This window comes from Phacochoerus africanus, chromosome 6, assembly GCF_016906955.1.
Source record: "Phacochoerus africanus isolate WHEZ1 chromosome 6, ROS_Pafr_v1, whole genome shotgun sequence".
In the NCBI taxonomy this organism is placed as follows: Eukaryota; Metazoa; Chordata; class Mammalia; order Artiodactyla; family Suidae; genus Phacochoerus; species Phacochoerus africanus.
Genome location: NC_062549.1, coordinates 12250533 through 12276699, shown reverse-complemented (window position 1 = coordinate 12276699; position 26167 = coordinate 12250533). Strand labels below are relative to the sequence as shown.

The window sequence follows — 26167 nt, the reverse complement described above, 5'->3', positions numbered from 1 at the left end:
AGCCGTGTTCCCTCGAAAGCAGTGGGGTGCTGGGGATGCCGTGGCTGCTCCCAGCTCGCTGCTTGACTCCGTCCTTCTCAGTGACTTGCTGGACTTTAGAATCTGCTGAGTTTGGGAGTTTCTTTACCTGATGTGAATCATTCAGATCTGAAACACAAAACAAGAAGCCACAAAGGACCATTTAACAATGGCCCTCTTCTCCAGTACCCGCCCCCCCCCCCCCCACCTCCTGGAGTGTTAAATGGTGTGGCGTGTTTGCTTTGGATCATTGCTTTTGAAGAAACTGAAAAAAATCAGAGATCAAGTGGAAATTTGTGGGGCCCCTTCTCCCATCCCGCTTCCTTCCCTTCAACAGAAGTGCCGCTCTCCTGAACTTGGGCTGTCATAGGTCACCTTCTTACGCTTTGATACACATCCATGTGAGGTTTACAGTTCTTCTGGAAGTGGAAGAAGGTCAGGGTGTGATGGCTACTGTTTGTTCTCTTCACCCCGTGTTATGTTTGGGTGGTGCCGCTGCTGTGTCGGTTCCTTCGTGCCCCTCGTGGTGGATTTGGGGGTGTTTCCAGGCTTCCGTGGCCATGGGAGGTGCTGGGCTGCGCTTCCCTGTGCACATCTCCAGGGGCATGTGTGGGTGTCCCCAGGGCGCAGAGCACAGGAAGCATACACTTTCAGAGGTTGCCACACTGCAGTCCCATCGGAAGTGTTCCCTGGGTCTTTCCCTGGGAGCCTGAGAACCCCTCGGGGGTGTGTAGTGACCTGTGTCCCTCTGCTGGGTTATATAGTTGCTTCAAGAGCCTTGAGAACCAGAGCAGGACAGGAAGAAGAATGGCCAGCGGCTGCTTGTGGGGTTAATGAAGCCATTCCTGAGGTTTCATTTGCTCTCTAGTTAGCACCAAAATAAATACCTCCAAATGGCTCTGAGGTCTCCAAGTTGACGTTGCATTTTGAAATCAGATAGCACTGGCATTTTTCAGCTTCCTGAGGTTGGTGAATGCTTAGATAGCAGCAAAAATAATGGTGAAAGGGAAAATGAGGGGAAATTCAGGCCCAGGCAGAGCAGGCTTTCGTGTGATGAGCGGGTGAGAAAAGGCTTATGGCCACATCTGGCATCCTGTGCTCCCAGGTGTTGGGATGAGAGAGGCAGGAGTGGGAGGACCCTGTTTTGCTGCCTGGAGAAGCCAGTGCTTTCCTGGCGCTTCTATGGTATAACGTTTGAGTCTCGTTTCCAAATATTCTGTCCATTGTTCAGGTCTTGGGCAATAGTGAGTGCCGATGCGTAGGCACTGATGGCACAGGGGTATTTGTTACCTTTTATTGAGTTCCTACCATGTGCCAAGGTTGAAATAATCCTCCCAACCAGCCGAAGAGGTATGGATGCTCTCTGATTCTGATGTTCGAGGTGTGAGCATGGAGGAATCTCAGATGGGTTGGGACACCCAGCGAGTGAGGTTGAAGCTGGAATGCCAAGCTTCCCTGCCACTCCACCCACGTTCCCGGGGCTGCCTGCACCCTGCCCCAGAAATGTCAAAACGCATCTTGGGAAATGCCAGGACTCTGGTCCTGGATGGGCAGAGGTGGCGCTGCGGGGAGCTGGATCTCACTGCCTGGTGGAAGTGACATTAGCCTGCTCTGTTTACAGTCCCCAGGTTTCCTGCAGTGTCTCGGGAAGCCACCACCGGGCTGGCCAGCACCGGGGATGACCGGAAGTGATACCCCAGCTCTGCTGGCTTGCTGGCTGCATGTTGGCCTGGTGGCCGTAGGGGAGGGGGCAGGGTGGGCATGGTGGGTGAGAAGGAGAAAGCCTACAAAGGAACAATTCAGGTCGTGTAGCGGGCAGACTCCTGGATTATTACCGGGTGCCTCAAGTGACCAGATTTGGGTTGAGAAGTCTGGGCTGCAGAAAGAGAACGTGAAAATCTTTGGATTTTTTCAGAAGTCCTTGCCATTTTAAAGGAGTTTGTTTTCTAAGTTGTCACGGCTTTCGGATTCTTCTGAGGCAAGGGTTTATGGAGGTCGTGGAGGGGGAAGGGTGGGAGTCAGGAAGAGGAAGAGGAAGATGGGGCAGGAATGACCACATTCCACGCCCCACTGCTCGCAGATTCCATTTCTCTCCCAGGAACAACGGGCTGATTCACGGGGCTCCAGTGGCCTCGATCTCCTGGAGTCCTGCCCGTGCCTTCCAGGGACTGAGGAGGAAATGCCATTTCACTTACCCTGCGGCTCTGCATCCTTCATGCCATTCTCTGTCCTCATCTTGGGGCTGCCTCATCCTTTTGGCATTTGCCTCTTTGCTTTGCTTTTCTGGGGAGTATGTCAAGGCGACGTGGGCTACGGTTCCATGAAGCCCAGCCACACTTCCTTCCTCCACACGCAGTTGGTTTCGGGCGACCTGGGCTTCGTGTTTTCAAGACGATCGGTAGTGTGGAGATTTGGTCCTTGTCACCTGTGCTTCATTAGTCCTTTAGGGCTCAAGACTTAGCTCTTAATCTGCAGTGGGACTCCTGGTTCAAAATCCCCAGTGTCTGATGGTTGGGATGGGGTCTTCCAGGACTGCTGGCTTCCTGGCTTGCTTTGGAGTCCACGGAGTGTAGGTGGGAGAGCCCCACTGTCACAAGGGCAGCGGGGGCGGGGGAAGCACACCCATTACCAGGGGTGAAAGGCAATGACAGATCTGCTGGGCAGCTTTGCACCACTCCCAGATCCTTAACCCACCGAACGAGGCTAGGGATCGAACCCGTGTCCTCATGGATACTAGTGGGGTTGATAACCTGCTGAGCCACAGTGGGAGCTCCCGGAGGCAGTTTTTCCCAGTGGGTGCAGGAGCTGGTGCAGAGGCTGTGCATGTGGGGGTTGGCCCCAGGGGATCCCACAAACCATGTCCATCCTTGCCCTTGCCTAGGGGTCAGCTCTGCTACATAGGGGCCAGAGGAACAGGTAGTGGGGTGCTTAAGCAGGGTCTACCTTCGACTCGGGCATCCCCTGGCCTATAGCAGGGCAATGGAAGGAGGGGGGATTGGCGAGATGGGGGCTGAGAGCCCGTGGGGGTGGAGGGTTTGGGGTGATGGAAGCTTCCACGAGGAGATGATGCTTTTGAAGCTTGTTTTTGCTTCTTCACACATTTCCTGGCCCTAGAAGCCAGCTTGGGCCTCTGAGATTTGGTGTCTCCTCTGCCATCTGGGGGAAGGGGCCTCTGTTTTGTAGGGTGGGTGGGAAATTGTGACCGGAAATAGTGCTGCTTGTAGGAAGCTGACAAAGAAGTCTGATCCTTCCCTCTTTTCTGAGCTGTTCTCTGTTGCAGGGAAATAGCTGTCAGCTTGACACCCCATGAAGCCTGTACCGGTGGCACTGGCAAAATTAAATGACTTCCTGATGATAGTAAGTAGATTAGTAACTAATAATCAGAGCCGACATTCGTCTAGTTCTTATTAAGTCCTGGGCAATGTGAATCAGGCCTCCTCTATTCTATGATTTAATTCCCGCAGTCATCCTAGGCTTGCAGTGCTATAATTAGCCCCATTTTACAGATGAGAGGAACAAAAGATCGGAGAGGCTGAGTGTAGTTTCTGAGGTCACACAGCTAAAAGTGGCTGCCAGGGCCTGTGCTGTGAACCCCTGTACTAGGGAGCAGACAGACTCTGTGTGTGCGGAGGGCGGTAGAGGTCACGGGAAGGCTTTCCCGTGCTAGCGGATTGGTGGGGCAAGCTTGCTTGCAGGAGCTGTGACAAAGGCACCGCCATCGAGGATTCTGGAAGGGACGGGGATGTGGGCTTTACTCGGCCTCCTGCAGTTTGTCAGTCCCAGGGCCTACGCTCGGAGGTCTGGGGCAGGCTGGGCCCACGGGCCCCCGTCTGCTCCTGCACCTGCCCTGGACCGTGAGGGATGCAGAGGAGGCCCAACAGGCAGGACTCCCGGAGCCCCCTGACCTCCGCCTTCGGTCTCCGCCTCTGCCCATGTCTTCCGCGGGACTTCTCCAGAGCTATGGTTGGTGGCCATGGACCTTTGTTCTGAACATGGCTTTTTCCAGGCCCGTGTCAGTTGTGTGGATTGGGCACATCTCTATGGGGAGCTCCCTCCCTGGGGAATACTGCCTCCTGCCTGCAGTGCTCCTGACCTGCCCATCAGAGAAGAGTGGCCGCTGCCTCGGCGTCCAGGCTTGACCGGCTGGCCTGGCAGTGCTCCCCGGGGCTGGGTCCCGGGGTCGTGAACCATGAACGGGACCACTGCGGGGGCTGTGAAGTGTAACGCTCGAGTCCCTTGGCGGGGGACTCTGGTCACTGCAAGCCAGGCGCTGCTTAGGGCGGCTTATTTCTGGCCATCTGACAACCCCTGTGTGGTCACTGTTTTACAGACGAGGAGACCGAGGCCTAGGGAGGTGAAGGAACTTGCCCCAAGGCAGAGAGTCCTGAGGCCAGAGCTGAGCCTCAGCCGCTTGTGAGCGGGGGTCAGGGCTTCGGGGCGGCTGGGGGTTGGGGGGGCACGTCTTGGCTTCTTTCAGGTCTCAGATTCTTCTTATCTTAGGCAGAGACAGAAAGCGAGGCTTTCCTTTCCATAAACTGTTTTAACCGAACCTCACTGCAGATCCCTGGGCGGTGCTGGTTTCACGCTGGATAAAGAATGGGTGGGGCTCAGTGCGGATCGTTGGAAGGGGGCAGGGGTGCCGCTGGCCTTTGGAGGAGACCGGGATCAGACGCCTCTAGTGGGGCAAGCCCTGGGCCCGTGGCCATCCTTTCACTGCCTTGAAGGGGGAGTCTCTTTCCTCAGATGACACCTGTTTTAAAATTCAGCCCCCCCCCCCCAACCGTTCAGTGCAGGGACCTATGTCCAATCTCTTGGGGTAGAGCATGAAGTGGAAGATGGCATGAGAAAAGGAATGTATATCTTTGGCCGGGTCGCTCTGCTGTACAGCGGAAATTGACACAACACTGTATGTACATCAACTATATGCTAAGAAAAAAAACTGCGACTCAGCAGTTTGAGCATTTGGAGCTGGGTCTCAGCTCACTGTGCAGAAATCTATACTAAACACATAGACAGTTTAGGAAGAAAGATTGTTTTTCTGAAGGGTATATAATTGTAAGAGCTGAATTGGGCGGCACTTCCTGGGGCTCTCCACGTGTGTTGATCCATGACGCGAACACAGCTTCCCTAAAGATTGCTGATATATCACCACTCCCGTTTTACACATGAAGAACCTGAGGCTCGGGGGATTAGGTCATCTGCCACGGATGGTTCCCTCAGCCAGTAAGTGGCCCGGGGGGGATTTGAACCCAGGGAGAGGCTGCAGAGCTCTCACAGGTAGCAGTGCTGCCCCGCGTTATCTCACAGCTGCCCCAGTGGGGACACCGCATTATCCCCACTGTGAGCCATGAGGAAGGGAGGGCTCTGAGCAGTAAAGGAATTTGCCAGAATTCAGCATGTTGTAGATGGTGGCATTAGGATTGAGCCCAGATCCACTGGCTCCAAATACAGGGTCGCTCTCATGTCCTCCTCTCCCTTCCTTGGTAACTTGCAGGCTCAACCCAAGTTACCTGGTCCTGCTGTCCTTTAGGTGCTAGTGTCTGTGGGGTGCCCGTGCTCCACTGGTTTGGAGTGGGTGGTCTCCCCGGCCTTCTCTCTGCCAGCTGTGAGCCCCTCGGGGTCAAGCATGGTGTCGGTTTTGCCTTTGCTCCCAGCACCTCATGCTCAAGCCAGGATTCCCTCTGCACGTAGGATGATCAGAAAACGTGGTCCATGGAGCTAGGCCCGGTGTGTGCCCTTTGGCGTCAAGGGTGTCAAGGTGAAGGCTGGGCCATGTGTGACCGTGGCCAGTTCCACCGCTTTGGTGAAGGTGTTTCCTCGGGGCATGGTGGCCTGAGGGTCAGTCTGCCCCATGGGTGGTCTGTGCTCCGTGCCAGGTGTTTGTAGGTTCTGGGCCTCAGAAAGCTGTCCAGCCTGGAAGCATTTCCTTCTGCCTGGCCTAACATGTCCTTCTCTCTCTCCACTGTGGAGTGGGAGCCAGAGGGCGACCGACGCTGACATCACGTCCTCAGCCACTCCAAGCAACGTGAACCCCAATAAGAGTGTTAAGTCACCCACAGTCTCTCCTTCTCGTTTGCCACTAACCTCCCTCCCAGTCCTGCTCCCCAGGCTGTTGTAATCATGTCTCTACCTTTCCCAGACCTTCTCCAGCAGCTCCGTCCACCCCCGGCCCCTGGCTGCCTGGTCACCACCAGATCCGTAGTCTTGAGGCAGCATAGGCGTTTGTTACACCTTTGCAGAGACCTCAACCCCAAAGAGATGAACAACGCCATTGAAAAAGGAGCCAAGGACTTGAATGGACATTTCTCCAGAGAAGATATGCCGGTGGCCAGCGAGCACGGGAAAAGATGGAAACACAAATCACAGCCCCGAGGTAGCCCTTCTTAATACCTGCTAGGGTGGCTTTCATCAACAACAGCAACAACAAGCAAATGTTGCCGAGGATGTGGAGAAATGGGAGCCCTTGTGCATTGCTGGTGTGAACATAAAATTGTGCAGCCATTGTGAAAGACAGTTCTGTGAAAAATGAAATTACCGTATGGCCCAGCAATGAATTCACTCTTAGGTATTACCCAGGAGAGACGAACACATGTGCCATTCAAACCCTGCGCGTGAATGTTTATAGCGGCGATGTTGACAACAGAGGGTGGCAATGATCCAAATGTCCATGAATGTGATTGTGTGTGTGTGTGTGTGTGTGTGTGTGTGTGTGTACACACCCACACGCAATGGAATGTATATGCACATAAAATGGAATATAGTGGAATAATAGGCCATTACCTATCTGCACACACACACACATGCAATGGACTGTTATTCAGCCATGAGAAGGAATGAGCTACTGCCCTGCTCCAACACGGACAAACCTCGGAAACATTATCGTTGGTAAAAGAAGCCAGACATAAAGGGTCACCTATGATTCCACCTAAACACCCAGAGTAGGTAAATCCATAAAGACAATGCAAATTGGTGGTTGCTGGGGGCGGGAGGCCAGGGCGAGTACCCACTTCGTGGGTACGAGGTTTTATTTGGGGGGTGGAAATGTTCAGCAGCGGGAGGTGATGATTGTACAACGTTGGGAATGTACAAAGCAACACCAAATTGTAGACTTTAAAATGATTGGTTCGATTCGATGTGAATTATACCTCAATTAAAACCAACAAACGTGGTGGCACGGCGGGTCCCCTTAGGTAAAAAGAGGGAATGTGGGGCACTCACTTCCTACCAGGTACCGTGCCTGACCCTTGATCCCACTGAATTCTATTCAGAAGGGATGGGCTGTTATTCCCACTTTGCAGATGAGAAAGTAGAGGCACACTAGAGCACTCCGTTTATGGTGGCTCAGGGTTTCTCTGAGTCTGACCTGCCCTTGATCACTTTCCAGCGTTCCTTCTCAGCAACACAGAGGCTTTTGTTTCATGTTGCAGGCTTTTGTTGTGGATTCTTGACTCGTGTTGGGAACTGGACTCAGCCCCATGGACGGGCGGCACTGACCTTGAGAAGCTCGGTTCTGGGTGCATTAGTGAGATGCCTGCCCTTTGCCTCCCACACAGCCGGGTCCTTTGAGGCCACCCACCTACAGGGATCTCGTTCTAACAGGGTCCTCACATCCCTCACAGGGAGGCAAAGATTTGTGGCTGAAAGAGGAGAGAAGCCCAGGGTTCAAGTCACCCTTCTTCCTTGTGATCGGGGTTGAGTCTCTTAAACCCTCGGGACTTCAGTGCAGTGGGAGAGCGTGGGACACCCTCCCCCATCTTTCCTGGGTCATTGTGAGGATTGAATGCCTTCTCAGGGCAAGGGCTCTGAGAATGAAAAAACACCATATGCGCATGAGTGATGGAAATGGTCCCTCCTGGAGTCAAGTTCAACTCCAAAATCTAGCACAGGAGCGCTGTGGCTGGTGCTCAGCCATGATTTGCTGCACGAACAAGTCAATGAACCAGCAGTAGGCGGTCAGGGACCTCCGTGGTGGGCTCGGTCCAGGAGGTGGGCTTGCAATCATCCTTCATACGCATGCAGCCCGGGACTGAGCTCACAGTAGGTTGTCAGGAAATGGTTGTGGATTGTTTTGTCATCATTTTATTGTGCATCACAGATAGTACGTTTTTTACAAATCACAGGTTTGTGGCAATCCTGCCATTTTCCCAACAGCATTTGCTCACTTCATGTCTCTGTGTCACATGTTGGGAATTCTCACACTGCTGCAGCCTTTTTCATTGCTGCTATATTTGTTATGATGATCTGCGATCTTTGATAGTTACTATTGTAATTTTTGTATAATTTTGTCCTTTTAAATTAAGGGAGGTACTTTTTTTTAAACGTAATGCTATTGCACACTTTATAGGTCATGCTGTGGTGTAAACATAGCTTTTATATGTGCAGGGAAACCAAAAAAAAAAAAAAATTTCGTGTGACTTGCCTTATTGCGATATCGCTTTGTTGCTGTGGTCTGGAACCACACCCGCCGTATCTCGAGGTACGCTTGTAGGGAATGGGTGATTTCATTCTGGTCTCTGGGTTTCGGCTGCTTTTTCCTTTACAGCGGGAATTATTGCAGGGAGACAGGATAGGGAAAGATCAAAGTTCTCAGCTTCAGTCCCTGCTCACGCCAAAGAGGGCAGAAGTGGGGCCGGCCTTCCTGGTGGGAAGTGGTCACTAAGGGTGCCTTGTGACAGCGGGAGACCCTCGGTCCTGCTCCCCCATGCTTCTCATTGGATTGATTCCATCACACTTTTAGGAGCTGGGGGCTGAAGCTTGAGGGGTGGGAGGTGAGGGCGGTGCCTCTCCACGCACAAGTCAGGGGAGCCTGTGTCATCCTGGTTCTGATGGCAGGATGGACCACTGTTTATTCCGGCCGTCAAGGCTGTCCAGGGGCCCTAGGTGTTCCCGTGCATTTGCTCACCCCCAGTCACGTGACCTTGGCAAGGCCACCCGCACCTTCATTTTCACATCTGCAAAATGAGGAGTGGGGGTGAGGCTCGGAGGATGTCTCTACTCCCTTCTGGCCCTGAAGTCATGACGCCGGCGGTCTGCAGGGGTGGGTTCCGTCCTCCCGTCTTCTGGGTCTCTCTTTCCCTTTTCTGCCTGTGCTTCTGTCGTCTTGGCACTTACTCTCCCTCCTGCTTGTCCACCCACCAGCCACCCACTTTTACTAAGCAGCCCCTCTGGACCGGCATCATGCCAAGTCCTGGAGACGCAGAGGAGGTTGAAACAGGGCGCCTGGCTTTGAGAGCTCACAGTCATGAGCGGGACAGAGACACGTGAACAGAGGAGTGCCGTGGTCCAGAAGGGCACAGGCTGCTCTTAGTGGCAACAAGGAGGCCAGCAGCCTCTCCGTGACATCCTTTAGCGAGGACCGTGATCTTCTGCGACAGCCTCGGGACAGGCCGGCCTTGATGTGGGGGCGCCATGCCGGTGATGACCTCAAGCGGCCCCCTTCGGCCACAGGAATCTGTGATGTGGGGCCCTCAATTGCCGGCTTTGCTGGAGAAGAGTGAGAGAGAAAGAAAGAAGGAAGAAAGAGGGGCCACTCAGCCCTCCTCTGCATTTATGTTTGTGGTCCCAAACCTCCGTTTCCTGGGGCTGCAGGCTGTGTGGGTGGGAGGCGCGCGGTGGCTTGGCTGGCCCGGTCCTGCAGGCCGCCCCCGGGGCCGGGCTGTCGGTTGGCAGCACCCTCCCCACGCAGTGGTGGCAGCGGGCCCGGACAGACCTCCTCTCTGTCCCGGTTGTCAGCATCCTGCGGCGAAGGGCAGAGTGGAGCCTGTGTGTCCGACGGCCCAGCCTCCGCTCAGAGCGGTCCTGAGTATGCAGCGATTCTGGGGGTGACGCTGGCATTTGCCCCTCAGCCCCATCCCCCACAAGGGAGATGGTGGACAAGGCCGCTTTTCTAATAAGCAGCCTCTGCTTGCCCGGTAGGAGATGAAAGACTGTGTGCAAGAGTGGGTAATTTGGGGTTTTCCTGATGAAAGCAGCTGACATTTGTTCGGACCTCATGCACACTGCAACCCTGCCTTTCATCTCTGCTATCAAAGCTCAGCTCGGGTTTGGCCTGCCTCCGGGGCGGGCAGTGGCACCGGAATTGAATCGGGCCAATGGTAAAGGATAAAGGAAATGGCGGGATGACCCTCGCAGGCCACGGATGGTTTAGTGGAGGCAGGTTCTGACTTTGTTGGTGGGACCGTGGAAAGAGCATGCCCTTTGGAGTTGGGTAGGGCTGGCTGGATGTGAATGCCAGCTTCTCCACTTACGCACTGAGGGAACATAGGGAGTCTGTCCTCTCTGATCTGTGTCCCCATTTGTCAGGGGAAATGAGATTACCACCGGTGCCAGTGGTCCTCACAAGTCATCTTGAAGCCCGGGAGACTCTGGAGTGTTCCATCACCTTCTGCCCTAATTGATGAATTTGACCCATTGAGCTGTAGGCATTAGAGGACAGGAACTGGGATTTGCATTATGCACCTGCTTCTCCACGTAGTGCCTGTCACATGGTAGGTCGTCTGTGACTGGCAGATGGCTCACTGAAGAAGGGAGTGTTTGCTTGTGCCACCCATACAGCTCTTCTAGCTTGAGGAGAGAGAGAGAGAGAGACAGAGGGAGGGAGTGCCAGCCAGCAGTGAGGCCACCAGCTTGAGTTTCTGAAACACGCCAGGTGGTAGCACCTTCGCTGTGTGCATTCCTGATGTGAAGAGCAAATGCTTAAGACTCCATTCATTCCTAGAATCCCTGCTGCAGCCCCATCTAACCTCCTGTCAATTAAGTTGAATCCCCAGTCGTAGCAACTTGGCTACTTGTCTGTCCCATCAGCCGTTGCATACCTCCACTGATGGGGCGCTCACTGCCCCCGAAAGATGGTGTTGACAGTTCTAAGGAGGCCCGGGTGCTCGGTGCCCGCTCTCGGGGTTCTGATCCTTGGGGCCCGCTGATGAAACAAAACTCCTTCACAGGTGACAGCTTTCACGTTGATGAAGGCAGATGCCGTGTTCCTCCTGAGCCTTGTCCTCTGTGGGGTTCACCGTGTGCCCAGCTGGCTGGCACAGGTTTTACCCCTTCACCTCCCTGAGCCCGTGCATCCCCAGCTCTTGAGCACTGTTTAAGGATGAAGCTAAATGACATCGTTTACGTCCAGCACGCAGGACGGAGGCGCTGAAAGGTCCCTGAGTTCCTCTTTGATGATTATTTTAAGAAATAGAGAGGTGACGTTTACCTCATAGGAGGGGGTCAGGTAGCAAAGCCATTTATTTCCTCTTTTAAGTCTCTAGTCTGGAAAGTTTTTTATTTGATGACACTGTGACAGTTTGGGTTTCAGAAGGTGGCCTTTGGAGCCTGTGTACGTCTGCCTCCTTTTGCAAAATTTTTCTGGAGTGGGGAGTGGGGTCTGCCCCCCTCCCCAAAGTGGTCACTGCTCAGGCTCCGTTGGAGGCCCTGGCACAGGGCAGGGGAAGGAACAGTAAACTGAGAGCCTGGAAATCAGATGCCTTATCTCTGCTCCACCTGGAAGAGCCTGTGTTCAAGGTTTTCACCCTCTCTGAGCCTTACCTGTTTAAGGTATGGACTGGTCTTTCCAGGCCCAGCAGTGTGGGGTCCTTGGGGGTCTCTAGAAAGGTCAGAAAAGGGAAAGAAAGCCCCTCAGGGCCTCACCTATAAGCTTGCCATCCCATTTCCAGGTTTCCCAGACTTTCCTTCTGCACTGCCCTGCACGCCAGCAGTTTGGGAGTCTGAATCTCAGGTCAGGCCCTACCCATGAAGAAGCATCTCTAGACAGGGTTCGAGCCAAACCCTTTGTCCTGATACATCTGTCCCTAACTCTGAACCCAGCTTCATCTCTTAACCAACCCCCCCGCCCCCGCCAAGCAGTTCATGGTCCAGCCACACAGAAGTTGAGGGGTCCTCCTTATCCGTGTTCCTGCAGGCAGATTGCACAGGGAAACAAAAGTCATCATAACACGAAACTCTGTGCTCATAAAGTTACTGCCCAAGCCCAGCCAACCCACATCTGACGATAATCAGTCATGTACTGATTGCCAGACGCTGTGAACATCGGACAGTCCAGGGCGAGACTAGCAGAAACTCCTTAACGGACTTCCATTTGGCTTCCTTGCTGGATTAGTTGGTGCTGCCTGTTGGCATAGCAAACCGAATGGGACCCCAGGCTCACTGAAGGCTCCGGGCCGGGGGTGCTACTCACAAGCCCACATTCTGGATTTGGAGCTTGGTTCTGCCCTGACCAGCTGTGCAACCTTGGTCAAGTTAAATAACCTCTCTGTGCTTGTCTACTTTATCTGTAAAATCAGACTAACACTAGGATCTACCTTCCAGGGTGATTATGGCATCAAGTGAGATAATACATGTAAAGGCTTAGAACAGTGTTTTTGGCAGGGGGGTAAACACCCGTTAAATGTTAGCTGTTGTTGGTACTGGTGTGCTCACGAGGCATATAACGCACCTCGATTCATGTCCCGGCCAAACGTGAGTTGTGTTGGTAATTTACGTATTGCATAAACTGATGAGAATTGAGCTGTTGCATGAAAGCCCGGTTTAGTGTTTTGGAAGACACAGATAATGTCGATTTGCTAAAAAGTTGTCACCAAATCACTGAGAGGCAAAACAGCTGTAAAAAAATAGGAAGAAAAAATTGTAAAACTCAAAGGAAGCTCTATTCCATATGTTTTGCAGATGAGTCACTTTTACACAACTGTAAAGAACTGGAAATCAGAAATTGCAGAATCGTGAGGGTGTGTTTGGTAAGCAACACCATTTGCACCTCTGGACCTGGAGTCAGAGAAAGACCTTACCTTTCGATTGGCTAAATTGCTGTGCAGCTGTGATAAGATATTTACGTGTCTGTCCTGTTTACGTCTGCCCACTTGTTCAGTGACATGGCCGTGGGAGAGTCGGGTAACCAGGCTTGTTCCATCCAGGGCTGATCAACCACCAGAACTGACACGTCTTGTCTAGACTGCAGGGTTTCCCGATGCAGAGGAAGGTGTGTGGGCAGGCTGCTGGAATCAAGTGGACTTGCACAGACCCTCCTGGGTGCCAGGCACTGATCCAGTGCCTGATATACCAGGGTGACACAGGGAGTAGCCAGCAAAGAGGACACAAGTCCACGCCCTCAGGGACCCTCCCAGAGGCAGGTGGGGGATGGGGGGAAAAGCCACTGCAAACTGAATTTAAGGGTAAATAGCTGGTCCTGACCCCAGCCCTATGCTCGAAGGGAAAGCGAAGCAGGAGGGGACTTGAGTCCTGCTCTGGGGGAGGCCTCGGACCCTGGCAGAATCTGGACCCTCCAACAGTGAAGAGAAAGAAGCGATGCTCTAGGCAAATTTGAAGGGAGTGGTTGCAAAATCAGAAAAATTGAGAGAGCTTTTGTGACCATTAATGGCGTCCTGGAAGTCCATTTGCAGCAGATCCTTCAAACGATGCGGAGGGAAGGAAGTTTTCTGTTTTGTGGGCAAACATGTACTAAAACAGCCCCGGCATTAGATTCGTTCATTCTTTTTAATTGATGTATCATTGATTAGATTTGTTCTTTGGGGACCTGACACTCAGAGTTTAAAATAACAGGTTTAGGAGTTCCCCGGTGGCCTCGCAGTTAAGGATCCTGACATGGGTTCAATCCCTGGCCCAGGAATTTCCACATACCTCAGGCATGGCCAAAAAAAAAAAAAAAAAAGAGTGAATTGTATGGTGTGTGAATTCTAACTCAATAAGAGTTATTAGAGAAAGTTTAAATGGCCAAAAATAAAGATAAATAAATAAAAGGATACCTTACAAAAATAAAATGACAGCTTCAAATTCAAGTATAAGTCAAAGCTTATTTTTGTATTTAGAATTAGTTATAATTACAGACTATATGCTTATAATGTAGAAATGATGAATGATTAATTTATGAATATAGAATATTTTATTTATAACTGTTTCCTGTTTCGAGATGAAGTCATCCGCCTAAAAAGCTGGGATATGTGACAGGAGTGGCCCAAGATCACAGCCAAATGGGAGGTAGAGCTGGGAATCCGCCACAGGTGGTGGCAGGTTGTGTTTTCGAGGTAAAATCCCTCCCTATGACAAGCACATGCCCTATTTAAAGATCTGGACCTTATTTTAAGGGGCTTCACTTCGAGTGGCCTTTTTTCTGGGTCCTCCTCTCCACGCCACCCCAGGCCCCTGGGTCTTTGCTTCTGCTCGTCCCTCTTTCCCCGGCTGCTCTGTGCCTCTCAGCGTTCTCCTGCCCCAGCCCCGCATTCGTCAGAGGTGCCTCTGTGTGTCTGGCTCACATGCAGGGGTGAACCCCTGTTCACCCGTGTCCGCCGGGTTCAGCATGTTCACTAGAGGGACGGGGCGGCAGGCTGTCCCCGCCCCCCCCCCCCCCCCCGAGTGTTCTGGACCAAACGTGGAAAACAGGATGGGTGGGAATTCCTAGAATGAATGGGGAGGGCGGTTCGGAGAGTCTGGCGAAGCTGTTCTCCAGAGTAACAGGCAACGCGACCCTGTGTCTTAGCGACTCTCACAGGTGTCTAAGCCCTAGAAGGAGTCATCAGCATCCCGGAGCTGGGGGACGTCAGCGGCCACCTCCCCACCCTGTGGCTTCCCGGCACCGCTGAGAACGCCTGGCGTGTGTTTTGGGACATTTCCTCCAGTGTTTTGTGGACATTTCCTCCTCCTGTCTTGTTCTTGATCCAGGACTGATTAGGCCACTAGGAGGGCTGGGACAGTGACCGGAATTGCCACGGGTCCCAGCCGAGTGAGGGTAGAGCCAGGACTCAGAAGCAGGTGGTGGCTGTCATCGTCGCAGTGATGATGCTTCAAAGGACCCTCTTATTAACTGCCTTATTACTCAGAAGTAACTCTGGCAAGGAAGCAGAGGCACCTTCCAGGCATCTTTGCAGCAGGGGAGGGGGAGGGGGGGAACTGAGGCCAAGCAGGTTAAAAAGGGAAGTGATGCCCGAGATTGGATCCGAACATCTGCCGTTGTTGTCGGGCATCCTGATCAGGGCTGCCTGGCACCAGGCATCCGACAGACACGAGGAGGATGGTCCTGGAGAGGCCTCGTCTACCAGCGCCTCCCGCCGCCCCGGGATGGAGCCCCCGCCCTTTCTGTGTGGCGGGGTCTTTGAAGGCAGATCCCCACTCCTCAGCACCCCACTTTCTCAGGAACCGCTTATAGCTCAGTAAGAGCCATGAGACCTGTGGCTTTGGGTGAAAAGGGCTATTTTGTCTTATTCTGTGAGCGCTGGGGAAGAGGAGACTAAACACTGGAGACACCTCCCAACCTAAGGGCACGTGGAGGAGGAGGCGGCTGGGCTGGAAGGTGAGGCCGGGGTCCTGGTCACTGTCAGGGTCCCGGGCGCGGTGCTTCCCTGTGTTGTATAAGCAGCTGTCACTTCAGCATCTCCCTGCATCGGGCTTTGCAAGTGCAGATCAAACATTAAACAAACAGTGACCGCTTTATAAATATTTAACTCCCACTGTTTAGGAATTGCTCGGGGCAGGAGACGAAATAAGAGTTCCTGGCTGGCTGCTGCGTGGCCCCTCTTTCATGGCATTGGATCGCAAGGGTCAGAGTGTTTTGGGGACGGGGTGGGGAGCAGCTATTCTGCAAGCCTCTTGGCCAAAAAGCCTTGCAGATGGTGATGTCCTGTCTCTTTTGGTGGTGGCGGGGGAGGGGGCATGACTGGGGACGTACGTCTGTGTGTTCGTGGGCTTGTTCAAACCCCGCATACTGTATTCCAGAAGCTACCAGCCAACATTTCTGTCCAGTGGCTGGAACCCATCAGTGGTGGTGTTACTATCATTCCTTCGTAGGACAGCCCAACTTTTCCTTTTTAATTTTTTTATTTTTAGTTAACTGTTTTATTGAGATCCAATTCACATACCCTGCAAGTCATCCACTTAAAGTTCAGTGGCTCCAGTATATTCATGGGGTTGTGTAACCATCACCACCATCCATTGTATTTTTAAAATTTTAATTAATTAATTTTTATTTTTATAGCCACACCTAAGCTGTGACATACAGAAGTTCCTGGGCCAGGGTCAAATCAGAGCTGCACCGGCAACCTACACTGCAGCTTGTGGCAACACTGGATCCCTAACCCATTGAGTGAGGTCAGGGATTGAACCTGCACCCTCACAGAGACATTGGGCCCTTAACTCGCTGGAAACACCTGCAGTCCATCTTAGAACATTTTTATAGAGATCCCTGGTGGCCTAGTGGTTAAGGACTAGGTGTTGTCACTGAAATGGCTCAGGTTCGATCCTAGGCCTGGGAATTTCTGCATGCTGTGGGTGCGGCCAAAAAAACCCCACGATAAACCAAACTGGAACAGAAAAGATCATTTTTGTCACCCCCAAAAGGAACTTGTATCCATTAGCAGTCACCCCAATTCCTCCAACCCTGGAAACCACCAACCTACTTTCTGTCTCTATGGATTTATCTGTTTGGGGCATTTCATAATTTGGTCTCATAGTGCATGTGGTGTTTTGTAAACTAGCTCATTTCATTTAGCATAATGTTTCCAGGATTCATCCTTGGAAGTTGTACCATGTGTCAATACTTAATTCCTTTTCATGGCTGAATAATATTCCGTCACATGGCTAGACCACTTTTTTTTTTTTTCTTTTCCTTATTATGGCCACACCTGCGGCATATGGAAGTTCCCAGGCTAGGGGTCAAATCAGAACTGCAGCTGAGGCCCACGCCACAGTCACGGCAAAGGCAACACTGGATCCTCACAGCCGCATCTGTGACCTCTGCCACAGCTCGTGGCAACACCAGATCCTTAACCCACTGAGCGAGGCCAGGGATTGAACCCGCATCCTCAGGGAGATAGTTTTGGGTCCTTAACCTGCTGAGCCATGATGGGAACTCCCACATTTTGCCATGCCTCTGTCATTGGATGTGTGGACACAATAAAACTCCTTATTCGAAAAATCAAGACGCCGATGGGGTTGGTTCAGAATCATGAGGCAGAGGCAAAACTCACAAATGAGGCTCTCCACCATGCCTCAAGAGGCCTGGGAGGTCAACTCTAAGCTCGAGGTGGAGGCTAGAATGTGTAGAACTGACAAGCCCCTCAGCTTTTATGTAGCACTAACTCTATGCCAGGCGTACGATAGGAAACCCATCTGGAGTTGGTGGGAAATATCTGATTATATAATCATCTTGGACAGAACCCCAAACTAATCCTAGGCCATCCAGCTAGACTTTTGTGGGTGGAAGAATGGGAGGGGAGGCTTGCGTTCTGGGCCCGTTTCATTTGATTTCACAGGCTGAGCCTCTCAAGGAGGGAGGGGCAGAGAAGAGAAGCACCCTCCTTGTCTCTGGCCCTCCAGACTCCAGTCTCTGTCCGGCTCTCGTCCCGGGCTGCGCGGGCCCGCGGCGTCAGTACTCACTTGAGAGGCTGATTCAGCCCAGGCCTGCTGTCTGGCTTCGGCAGCTCGACTCTGCAGGAAATGCTAAAAAATCCAGGCCTGCTAGCATTCCTGGTCATCTCCCAATCATTTAATTATGACTAATTGTAGGGGATGCTGTTGGTGTCCTGCCCGGGCCCCCCTTTACTGGACCGGCACACTCACCCGCCCCCAGCTGTTCATGGTCTGGTGTCTGGTGTCCCCTTCTCGGGAGAGTTGCTGCCTCATCCAGGAAGTTGCTCACCCCGCCACCCCCCAGCTGCTGCTGACTCAGGGGTTCAAGAGGCCAGCCCCCTTGCACTATAGTGGAGTAAACTCCGTGGTCCCATTTATGTCCCAGAGCTGCCCCTGGGAGCAGATGGGGGCTGGCGTCCAGTCCTTGCTGAGCCCCTGCCTGCCTGTCCCTTGTTCCCCTTCTCCCGAGTACACGCCCCCCTGGACTCGCCCCCAGGAATCCCCATCTCAGGGTCTGTTTCTGGGGAGTGCAGCCTAAGACACGGTCTCATGACACAGTCCCTTCCAGGGTCCCCTCTGAGGACTGTCTCGGAGATCCTCTGCCTGAGCCTTCTGGCCGTGGCCCCCAGAGTGTTTGGTTTTGTTGGTTTGCGTTTCAAAGTCTTTTCAGGCTAATCGGACCCTTGGAAAGGTCTGCACTGAATCACAGGCCTGGCGTGGTTCCCCGCCTTCCTCCCCTCCCTCTCTGTTTCCTTTCCCTCCTTTCATTCCCCACGAGCATCCTTTCCTGTGTTCACAATGACCTCAGCAGAAAGAAAGAAGAAAAAGCCACTGGACAGGGCACACGGGCAGCTCCCTAGCTTTGGTACCTGATGGCCCAGGGTCTGCCAGCCGTCAGCTGTGACCAGGTAATCAGTGGTGACATCTCCAGGCCTTGACTGGGCAATCTGTTTCTTGGCATTGTCTTGAGGATCAGGCTAACTGGGATGGGTGACATGATGCAGGGACTGGCAGAGAGTCCGAGTTCAGCACGCGGGGGCTGGGAAAACGTCCCAAAGGGCTTCCGGACTCCCTAGCCCACTCTGGGCCTCAAGCCTTGGCAGCCGGTTAGTATCCGTCCATCCAGGTCCTTTTCAGGTCTCATTGCTTTTGTTCATGTCATGGTTTCCTCCGGGGCTCCTCTTCCTTTTCTTTCTGAGTCCCATGGAAAGCAGTGTGCAAATGCCACCCCCTCCCTGAAGCCCTCCTGGGTGCCTGGCGGGCAGGATCACTACTTCCCAGCACAGCCCTGCTTGACGTGATTGTGGGTGTGTGTAGACGGTGTAATGAAATAGGAGAGTGTGCCCTGGAGTCAGACAGGTGGGCCCTGGGGCTCGGACCCCCTGTCCCTCACCACTTGGTGAGCTGTGCTGACCACCTGCCCGTAGGACCCTGTGCGCATCATAGGTGCTTTGTCAGCAGTGACTTCTCTATACCTGTTGCCTCTGAATCAGCCTGCAGTTAGTGACAAGAGTAAGCAAATACCAAACAAGCACATGGAATTAAATAAATGTAGAGCTGTGTTAACACCGAGGTAAGGGCTGAACACTTCCTAAAGGTTTTGTATGTGGTTGGTGGGTGAGATGGGCTGTGGTCCCTCTGGTCATCTTATAAGGGGGTCCAGGAGCCATAGCCTGCTGCCCGCCCTCCATCTGCTCCTTCAGGGCTTGGCTCCAGAGAGCTGAGCTAGAAGGGGAACAGAAAGGACCACCACGTCCTTGGAAATTGGGACAGAGGCTTGATTCTGAGATGTGACTTGCTTGCAAAGTCAGCCATGGGGGAGAGTTCACTCTGCTGACCACCACCGCATCCAGAGGGGGAGGCGACGGGCCGCTTCTGATCTTCCCTCTGTCTCTGGCCCTGGCCTCCTCACCTCCCTGTGAAAGGGACACAGTGCTGCTCGTGGGCTGGCCCGCTGCGGTGGCTGCGGAGAGGGGCTGAGAATAAGCTCGTGTTGGCGGCAGCCCTCCAAATACAGCAGGGCTGGGTTGACCTTTAAATAGACGGGCTCTGGGCCACTCAGTTCCTGGAAGTTTGAAGAAAGTCAGCCTTTCAAGTGATGCGACTTCCAACCTCAGGAAAGGCCCCTGTGTTTGCAAAAGCCATAATTGACTGTTGCTTTTGCACTTCATTCTCTGTGGCCGTGCAGCCGCCAGGAGCCAGCCTGCCAGCGCGAGGAGGGGAAAATCCTCCAGTATGTTAATATCCCCCTTCTTAGAAGCAAGATAAACATACGTATTGTACTTTGCGACAGAGGCGGGGGCTGGGAGAGGGAGAGGCCTGGCTCCTCATGAAAGGTCTTTTTAAGCTGCACACTGAGGTTTCTCTTTTTTTCTTTCTTCCTTTCATTTCTATTTTATTTGTAAGCAAAGCTGGCGTGAGTGAATGATGCCAGCATCTCCTCGGCTGTGTAGAAACCATCGTCCCTCCCCGGACGGCAGACTGCTTCGTGCCACCCTGAGTCACACACTCACTCCCACCGCCTTCCCCCAACGGGTGAAAAATGATGGGCTGAAGGTTGTCATCACAATCACAGCCGAGTCAGATCATTGACTTTTATCCAGGAAATCTTCCCTCCACCTCGCGCTTTGCAGTTCATGCAAACAACAACCAAAAAGTTAATGAAGAGGCATAAGGTGAATCTAATCGTGGGAAACATTAGACAGACCCAAGTGAAGGGATGTGCTTCAGACTAAATAAATGCCTTCTAATCTTTCGAAGTGTCAAGGTCATGAGAGTTAAGGAAAGACGGAGGCACAGAGATGCTGCAACGAGATGCAGTTTTGATCGTGGACAATGGGCGACACGAATGGGGAACGAGAGTTGGAGGCTAATTATGTGTCAGTCTCAACGTCAGCATTTTGTTGGTGGAATATGGTTCTGGGGAGAAGGTCCTGGCTTTAGGAAACACACACCAAAGGATTTCAGGGCCGTGGGGTGTCAGCCAGCCATACGGTGTAGGGAAAAGGATTTTCCTCTGCTTCCAACTTTGCCCTAATTTGTGATTAGTGTTTAAAAACACTAGTTATCATGTGTGTCGGTAGACGTTAACCAGACTTAGCGTGATCATTTCACACTCTACGTACATATGGAATCATGTACACCTGCAACTCACGTGAAGTTATCTGTCAATCATATCGCACAAAAAAGAACTCTAGGAGTGCCATTCCCGTGGTGGCTCAGCGGTAATGACCCTGACTAGCATCCACAAGCGCTCCCTGGCCTTGCTCAGTGGGTTAAGGATCCGGCATTGCCATGAGCTGTGGTGTAGCTCGAAGACATGGCTCAGATCTGGTGTTGCTGTGGCCGTGGTGTAGACTGGTAGCTACAGCTCCAACTCAACCCCTAGCCTGGGAACTTCCATATGCCTCGGGTGGGGCCCTAAAAAGACCAAAAAAAAAAAAAAAGGAACTCTAAATAAAATAATAGTAATAAATAAATAATTTAATCAGCCATGGGGGGAGAGAAAATACTTTTAATGGAGCGTGAAACAGACCTGGGTTTGAATTCTAGCCCTTGGAACCTTTTTCAGCTGGGAACTTCAACTCCCTGTGCCTGGGTTTCCTCATCTTTCAAAATAAAGTGTGTGTGTGTGTGTGTGTGTGTGTGTGTGTGTGTGTATACACTCATGGGTCCATGCATTTGTGTGACAGTAGGTCTCTGAAGGCGGCGCGGCGCGGAGGAGGTGACACGGTGGATTGCCCAAAGCGGTGGTGGCTTTCTCCTTCCTCAGCGACGAGCACACATCCTACAGAGCCATGGATGTGTTTATGGGCTCCGCGGAGAAAGGACTCCCTTCGGGCGTCTTCTTTCCACCTCAGTCATGGCATCGTGAGCCGCGGCCGACGACGGTGCCAGCCCAATTAGAATGAATTTTACGGTTTTGTTCCACTTGGCCATCATCTTCTGACGCCTCCAGCAAGAGCTTGGTGTTTCTTATTTCCATGCCTCCCTCCTCTGCAGGCTGCTTCCAGAGAGGTCCTTGGCCCTTTTCTTTTCCAAGGTCCCTTGGGGGAGGGACCGCTCTGCTCCTCCATGGTGCAGCCACTAGGCCCTGTCCAGACTGCCACGGGCCCCAGGGCCTTGCATTTTGCTTTTTCTGTTGTTACCTGTCTTCAGAGGTGGCGGTGGCCTGATGTTTATTCCCAGCATCCCGCTCGGAACATCGGTGAAAGCTCGTTGTCTTGAGCACTGTGTGTGTGGGATCCCAGCTCATCCTCAGCCCTGCTGCCCGCGTCCAGGGATCCAGGAGCAATGAATTATCTTGTAGATAAGGTGGCTGAGGCCAGAACAGCTGAACAACGGGTCCAGATCACACAGCTGCTAGGTTGTGGGATGAAGGATGGTGGCCTGGCCCCTGAGCTCGGGCTTAACCCCTGGGCCATGCGGCTGCTCAGGGGATGTGAATTGACAGACCGAGGGCTTGTGAGACTGAGTCAGTTTCACCGTTAGCACCAGCCAAGCAGGACTCCGGCCCAGACCTCCTCCACCACCCTAATAAAGCCAGTGTTTACACGGGGTAGAGGTGCTCATCAGATGCTTTTGCCAATCCCCAAATACGGCCATGGCCAGAATGCGAGGGGGGGTGCCTGTTATGTAAGGCCCTCGGCTGGTCCCTAGACAATGCCACTTCCTCGCCTGGCGATGTGTAACTGCCGAACAACGAGTTACTCATTTCCTCTGGGAAACTTGGCAGGGCCACTGTGCCCTGTTTCCTCCCCCTGCCACATCCCAGGGCTTCCTCCGCGGAATGGTCTCCAGATTCCTGGGTACACCCCCGCGGAGGGCCTGGCCTTCGGCTCTGGCGTCCGGGGCTGGTGATGGGCAGGGGCCTTAGGAGCAGGGCCTTCCTTGCTGCTGGGAATGGCGGGCTCACAGCCCACCTCCCGAAATCCCAGCACTCATGGCACGTGGGGGTCCCGCCATAGGTGGGGGGAGACCCCTCCCTGTGCGGTGGGGTTCAGGTGAGCAGCTCAGGCCACGTTCCAGCCCCTCGCCCATCCCCGATGGCTGTGCACGGAATGGAGCATCCAGTTTAGATTTTGCCTCCTTCCTGCCTGCCCTGCTCCTGGCCGAGGGATGGATGGAGGGATGAAGGCAAGATGAAGGGACAGTCTGAGATGGATTTTCTGAAGGGGGTGTGAAGAGCATAGGACATGTAAAAACTTTGGTTGTGTGAGTTGTCTCTCCATCCTGTTGCCGAGACTTCGAAGGGGAGTCCTAAGGCGATCAGCCCTGCTCGTTCCTCTCCCAGCACCAACCTCATCACACTCCCACAGAAATAGCGGCGTTTCAGCCTTCTGCGGGCACGCCGCTGTGGACCCCAGTGAACTCTGTGTAGATGAGCTGTTTGGGGTTAGCTTCTCTGATGAATACCGGGTACAGCCCAGCTAGCTGCACCCTGGCCCCCTTCTCCCATTGTCAGCGGGAAACAACCCCATACACGCAATTCTGTCTTGATAAGTATGTACGTACACACACCTGTATACACCCTACACACGTATGTGCATATATATTTATTTACCCCTAGAGCATGTTGGGGATTGTGCCAAGTTATCGACACATTCTGTTTTTCTCTTCTGTTTACCAGCCATAAAGATTGTCAGGAATTGTACCAACGAGGACCCAAGTCAGCAGCACTTTTACGTGTTTTAATTAAAGTATATTTGATTTATAATTTTGTGCCAGTTTCTGTTATACAGCTAAGTGACTGTATAACATGTATATACGTTCCTTTTCTTATATCATCTCTCATCATGTTCTGTCCCAAGAGATTGGATAGAGTTCCCAGTGCTGTCCAGGAGGACCTCATGGCTTATCCATTCTAAATGTGATAGTTCCCATTTACTAAACCCAAATTCCCCATCCATCCCACTTCCTCCCCCTTCCCTCTGCAACCGGGAGGTCTATTCTCCATGTCTGTGCGTCTGTTCCTGTTCTGTAGATGGGTTCATTTGTGCCATATTTTAGATTCCCTATGGTTATATTGTATTTGTATTTGTCTTTCTCTTTCTGACTGACTTCACTTAGTGTGATAATCTCTTTGTCCATCCATGTTGCTGCAAATGCCATTACTTCATTCTTTTTTATGACTGAATAGTATTCCATTATATATATGGACTACCTCTTCTTAATCCATACATCTGTCGATGGATATTTAGGTTGTTTCCATGTCTTGGTTATTGTGAATAGTGCTCCGGTGAGCATGGGGTACATGTATCTTTTTAAATTGTAGTTTTTGTCCAGATATACGCCAAGGAGTGGGATTGCTGGATCACGTGGGAGTTCCGTGTTTCGTTTTCTGAGGAACCTCCATACCGCTCTCCACAGCGACTGTACCAATTTATGTTCCCACCAACAGTGCAGGAGGGTCCCCTTTTCTCCACACCCTCTCCAGCATTTGTTATTTGCACACTTATTAGTGACGGCTGTTCTGACTGGTGTGAGGTGGTTCCTCATTGTAGTTTCAATTTGCATTTCTCTTAATTAGTGATGTTGAGCATCTTTTCAGGTGCCTACTGGCCATCTGTATAGCGGTGTTTTTCCAACAACCCTGGAGGTGATACTATTATTCCCATTTTATAGATGGGGATTGGTCCACTGTGTAACTTGATGTCACTGATACTCATTCAGTGCCCCTGTGTGCTGGGCACTGCTAAGTCCTGGGCTTAGAAAGAGGACTCAGCCCTGCTCCCTGCTTTCCCAGGAGAAAGGCACCAATCCTGGGACCAGAGTCCCTTACGAGGTGCACTCGGGGGCGGGGCAGAGACTGTGGGTGGGGTGGGCTGGACCCAGGGGACCCACAGTGAGGGGCTGGTACCATCATGCCAGTGGGGGGCAGAAAGAGGTCTTCCTGGGCTTGGCGGGTGGGGGGCAGACCCTAGAGACACTTGTCCAGTGTGTGGTCCCCCTGAGGCTGAGGGGGTTCTCTCTTGATTTGCTTCTGCTTCCTCTGGATCTCGCGGTGCTTCCAAGTGCCTTGTAAGAACAGGGGCTGCTGGAACCCTGCCTCCGCTGCCATCTAGGTGAGACTCGGCCACGTGTGCCTGGTTTCTCTAAGCCCGGGGTTCGTTGGAGGTAAAATGTAAATGCTGACCCATCTCTTAAGGCAAGGGGGTCATGGGTGTGTGTGGCCCTTGGCAAGGGGCCAGGCCCGGAGCATGTTCTCTGGCAGCCTCGGTGTCCTGGCACTGCTTGTGGTCCTCAAGTCAGCATTTGAAGTCAGCGGACTAGGCTTGAGCTACAGGGCATTGTGTGTGTTCACTGCACACAGGCGGGACTCCTTTGCCCCAGTCTTGTCTGCCCACTGACTGCAACTGAGGGAGTGTCTTTCATATTCACGAAGGGGCAGAGAAGCCCTAACCTCTTGTGGGCATTTTCCTGAGTGGCTCTAACCGCATACCCTTCTTAAGCAGGGAGAGGGGGTGGGGCAACGACGTGCTCTGGCTTATTCAGTTAGTTTACAAAACTTTATTGAAGACTCACATTGCCCCAGGTACCTGTCTTGGCAAAGGGCAGTGCATAGGACCCATCTTCATCTTCGTGAAGCCCTCAGGATGGTGGGGGTGCGGGGTGGTGCCAACCGAGAGACGGGGCCACTGGAACCCTTTTCCTCCTCCCCCAGGAAGGTCTGGATGATTCCCCACTGCCTCCTTGAGGCAGCTCAGCCCCCTTCTCTCCACAGGCCTTGTTTGTAGGTGCCCTTCATAGCTTTCAAACAGGGCTGAGACTTAATTCTTCAGGATGTAGATCAACCTCGACGTGCTGGGAGGTTGGAAAGCTGTACTTGTCAGCTGTTCATGGGAGAACCAGAGCTGGGGTCACGTGACCACTGTCTATTCACTCTCTGCTGTGCTTGCGTGGGGTCCGGTGGGTTTGGGTAAGAAAAGCACTGGGCAGTGTTTTGTTTTGTTTTCACTGCTTCATCTGGATGCGCTGTAGCCAGTCCAGCTGGGTCCTTCTAAGTATTCTTTTTTGGCCTCTCTTCCCTTGGGAAGGATGAAGACAGCACAATCTATGTGCTGGCAGACTCTCCACAGCAGTGAGTGTCTTCAGAGCCTTTTTTCCAGAGGCCAGGTCAGCCTGCCTGCCTTTCCCTGTGTGTGTGTGTCTCTCTCTCTCTCTCCTCTCTCCTGTGCACCTGCTGAGCAGTGGCCATTGTCAGCATCTGCTGTGTGCCATGGCTGTCTTCATTCATCAGCACCGAAGCAGCCATGGTGCAGAGCAGGTGTTATGCTCTCCTGTCATAGAGGAGGAAGTGAAGCTTCCAAGAGAGACGGAATGCCTTGCCCCAGGTCAAGCAGCTGCTGAAGGTCAGAGTCACACTTTAACCCAGGGGTGTGGCGCCTGAGGAAGGTGAGGTGTGGGTGGCCCAGTGGCCCAGGCTCTGGATGCATGACCAGGGGAGGCTCCTTCACCTCGCTGAACCTCAGTTTTCTTAGCTGTAAAATGGGATGGTCATGTACTTTCCTCAAAGCGTCACTATGACATTCACAGGTCAGGTTCTCTGCCGAGAGCACAGAGCAGTGCCCAGCAGGCAGAGTGTGTGCGTTCTGATGACTTTGGCTATTTTTTTGTTTTTAATTTCTTTTAATGGCTGCACCTGCAGCATATGGAAGTTCCCAGGCTAGGGATCGAATCAGAGCTGCACCTGCTGGCCTATGCCACAGCTGCAGCAACGCAGATCCGAGTCAAATCTGCGACCTACACCACAGCTCATAGCAATGCCAGATCCTTAACCCGCTGATAG

The 26167-nt window shown here is 52.6% G+C and overlaps 1 long non-coding RNA gene across 9 annotated transcripts in view; it reads left to right on the top strand.

Annotated features, from left to right (window-relative positions):
* The window catches only part of LOC125129024 (uncharacterized), a 217278-nt gene that overhangs the window by 73240 nt on the left and 117871 nt on the right, over nucleotides 1–26167 (top strand). The gene's annotated exons all lie outside the window — the stretch shown is intronic.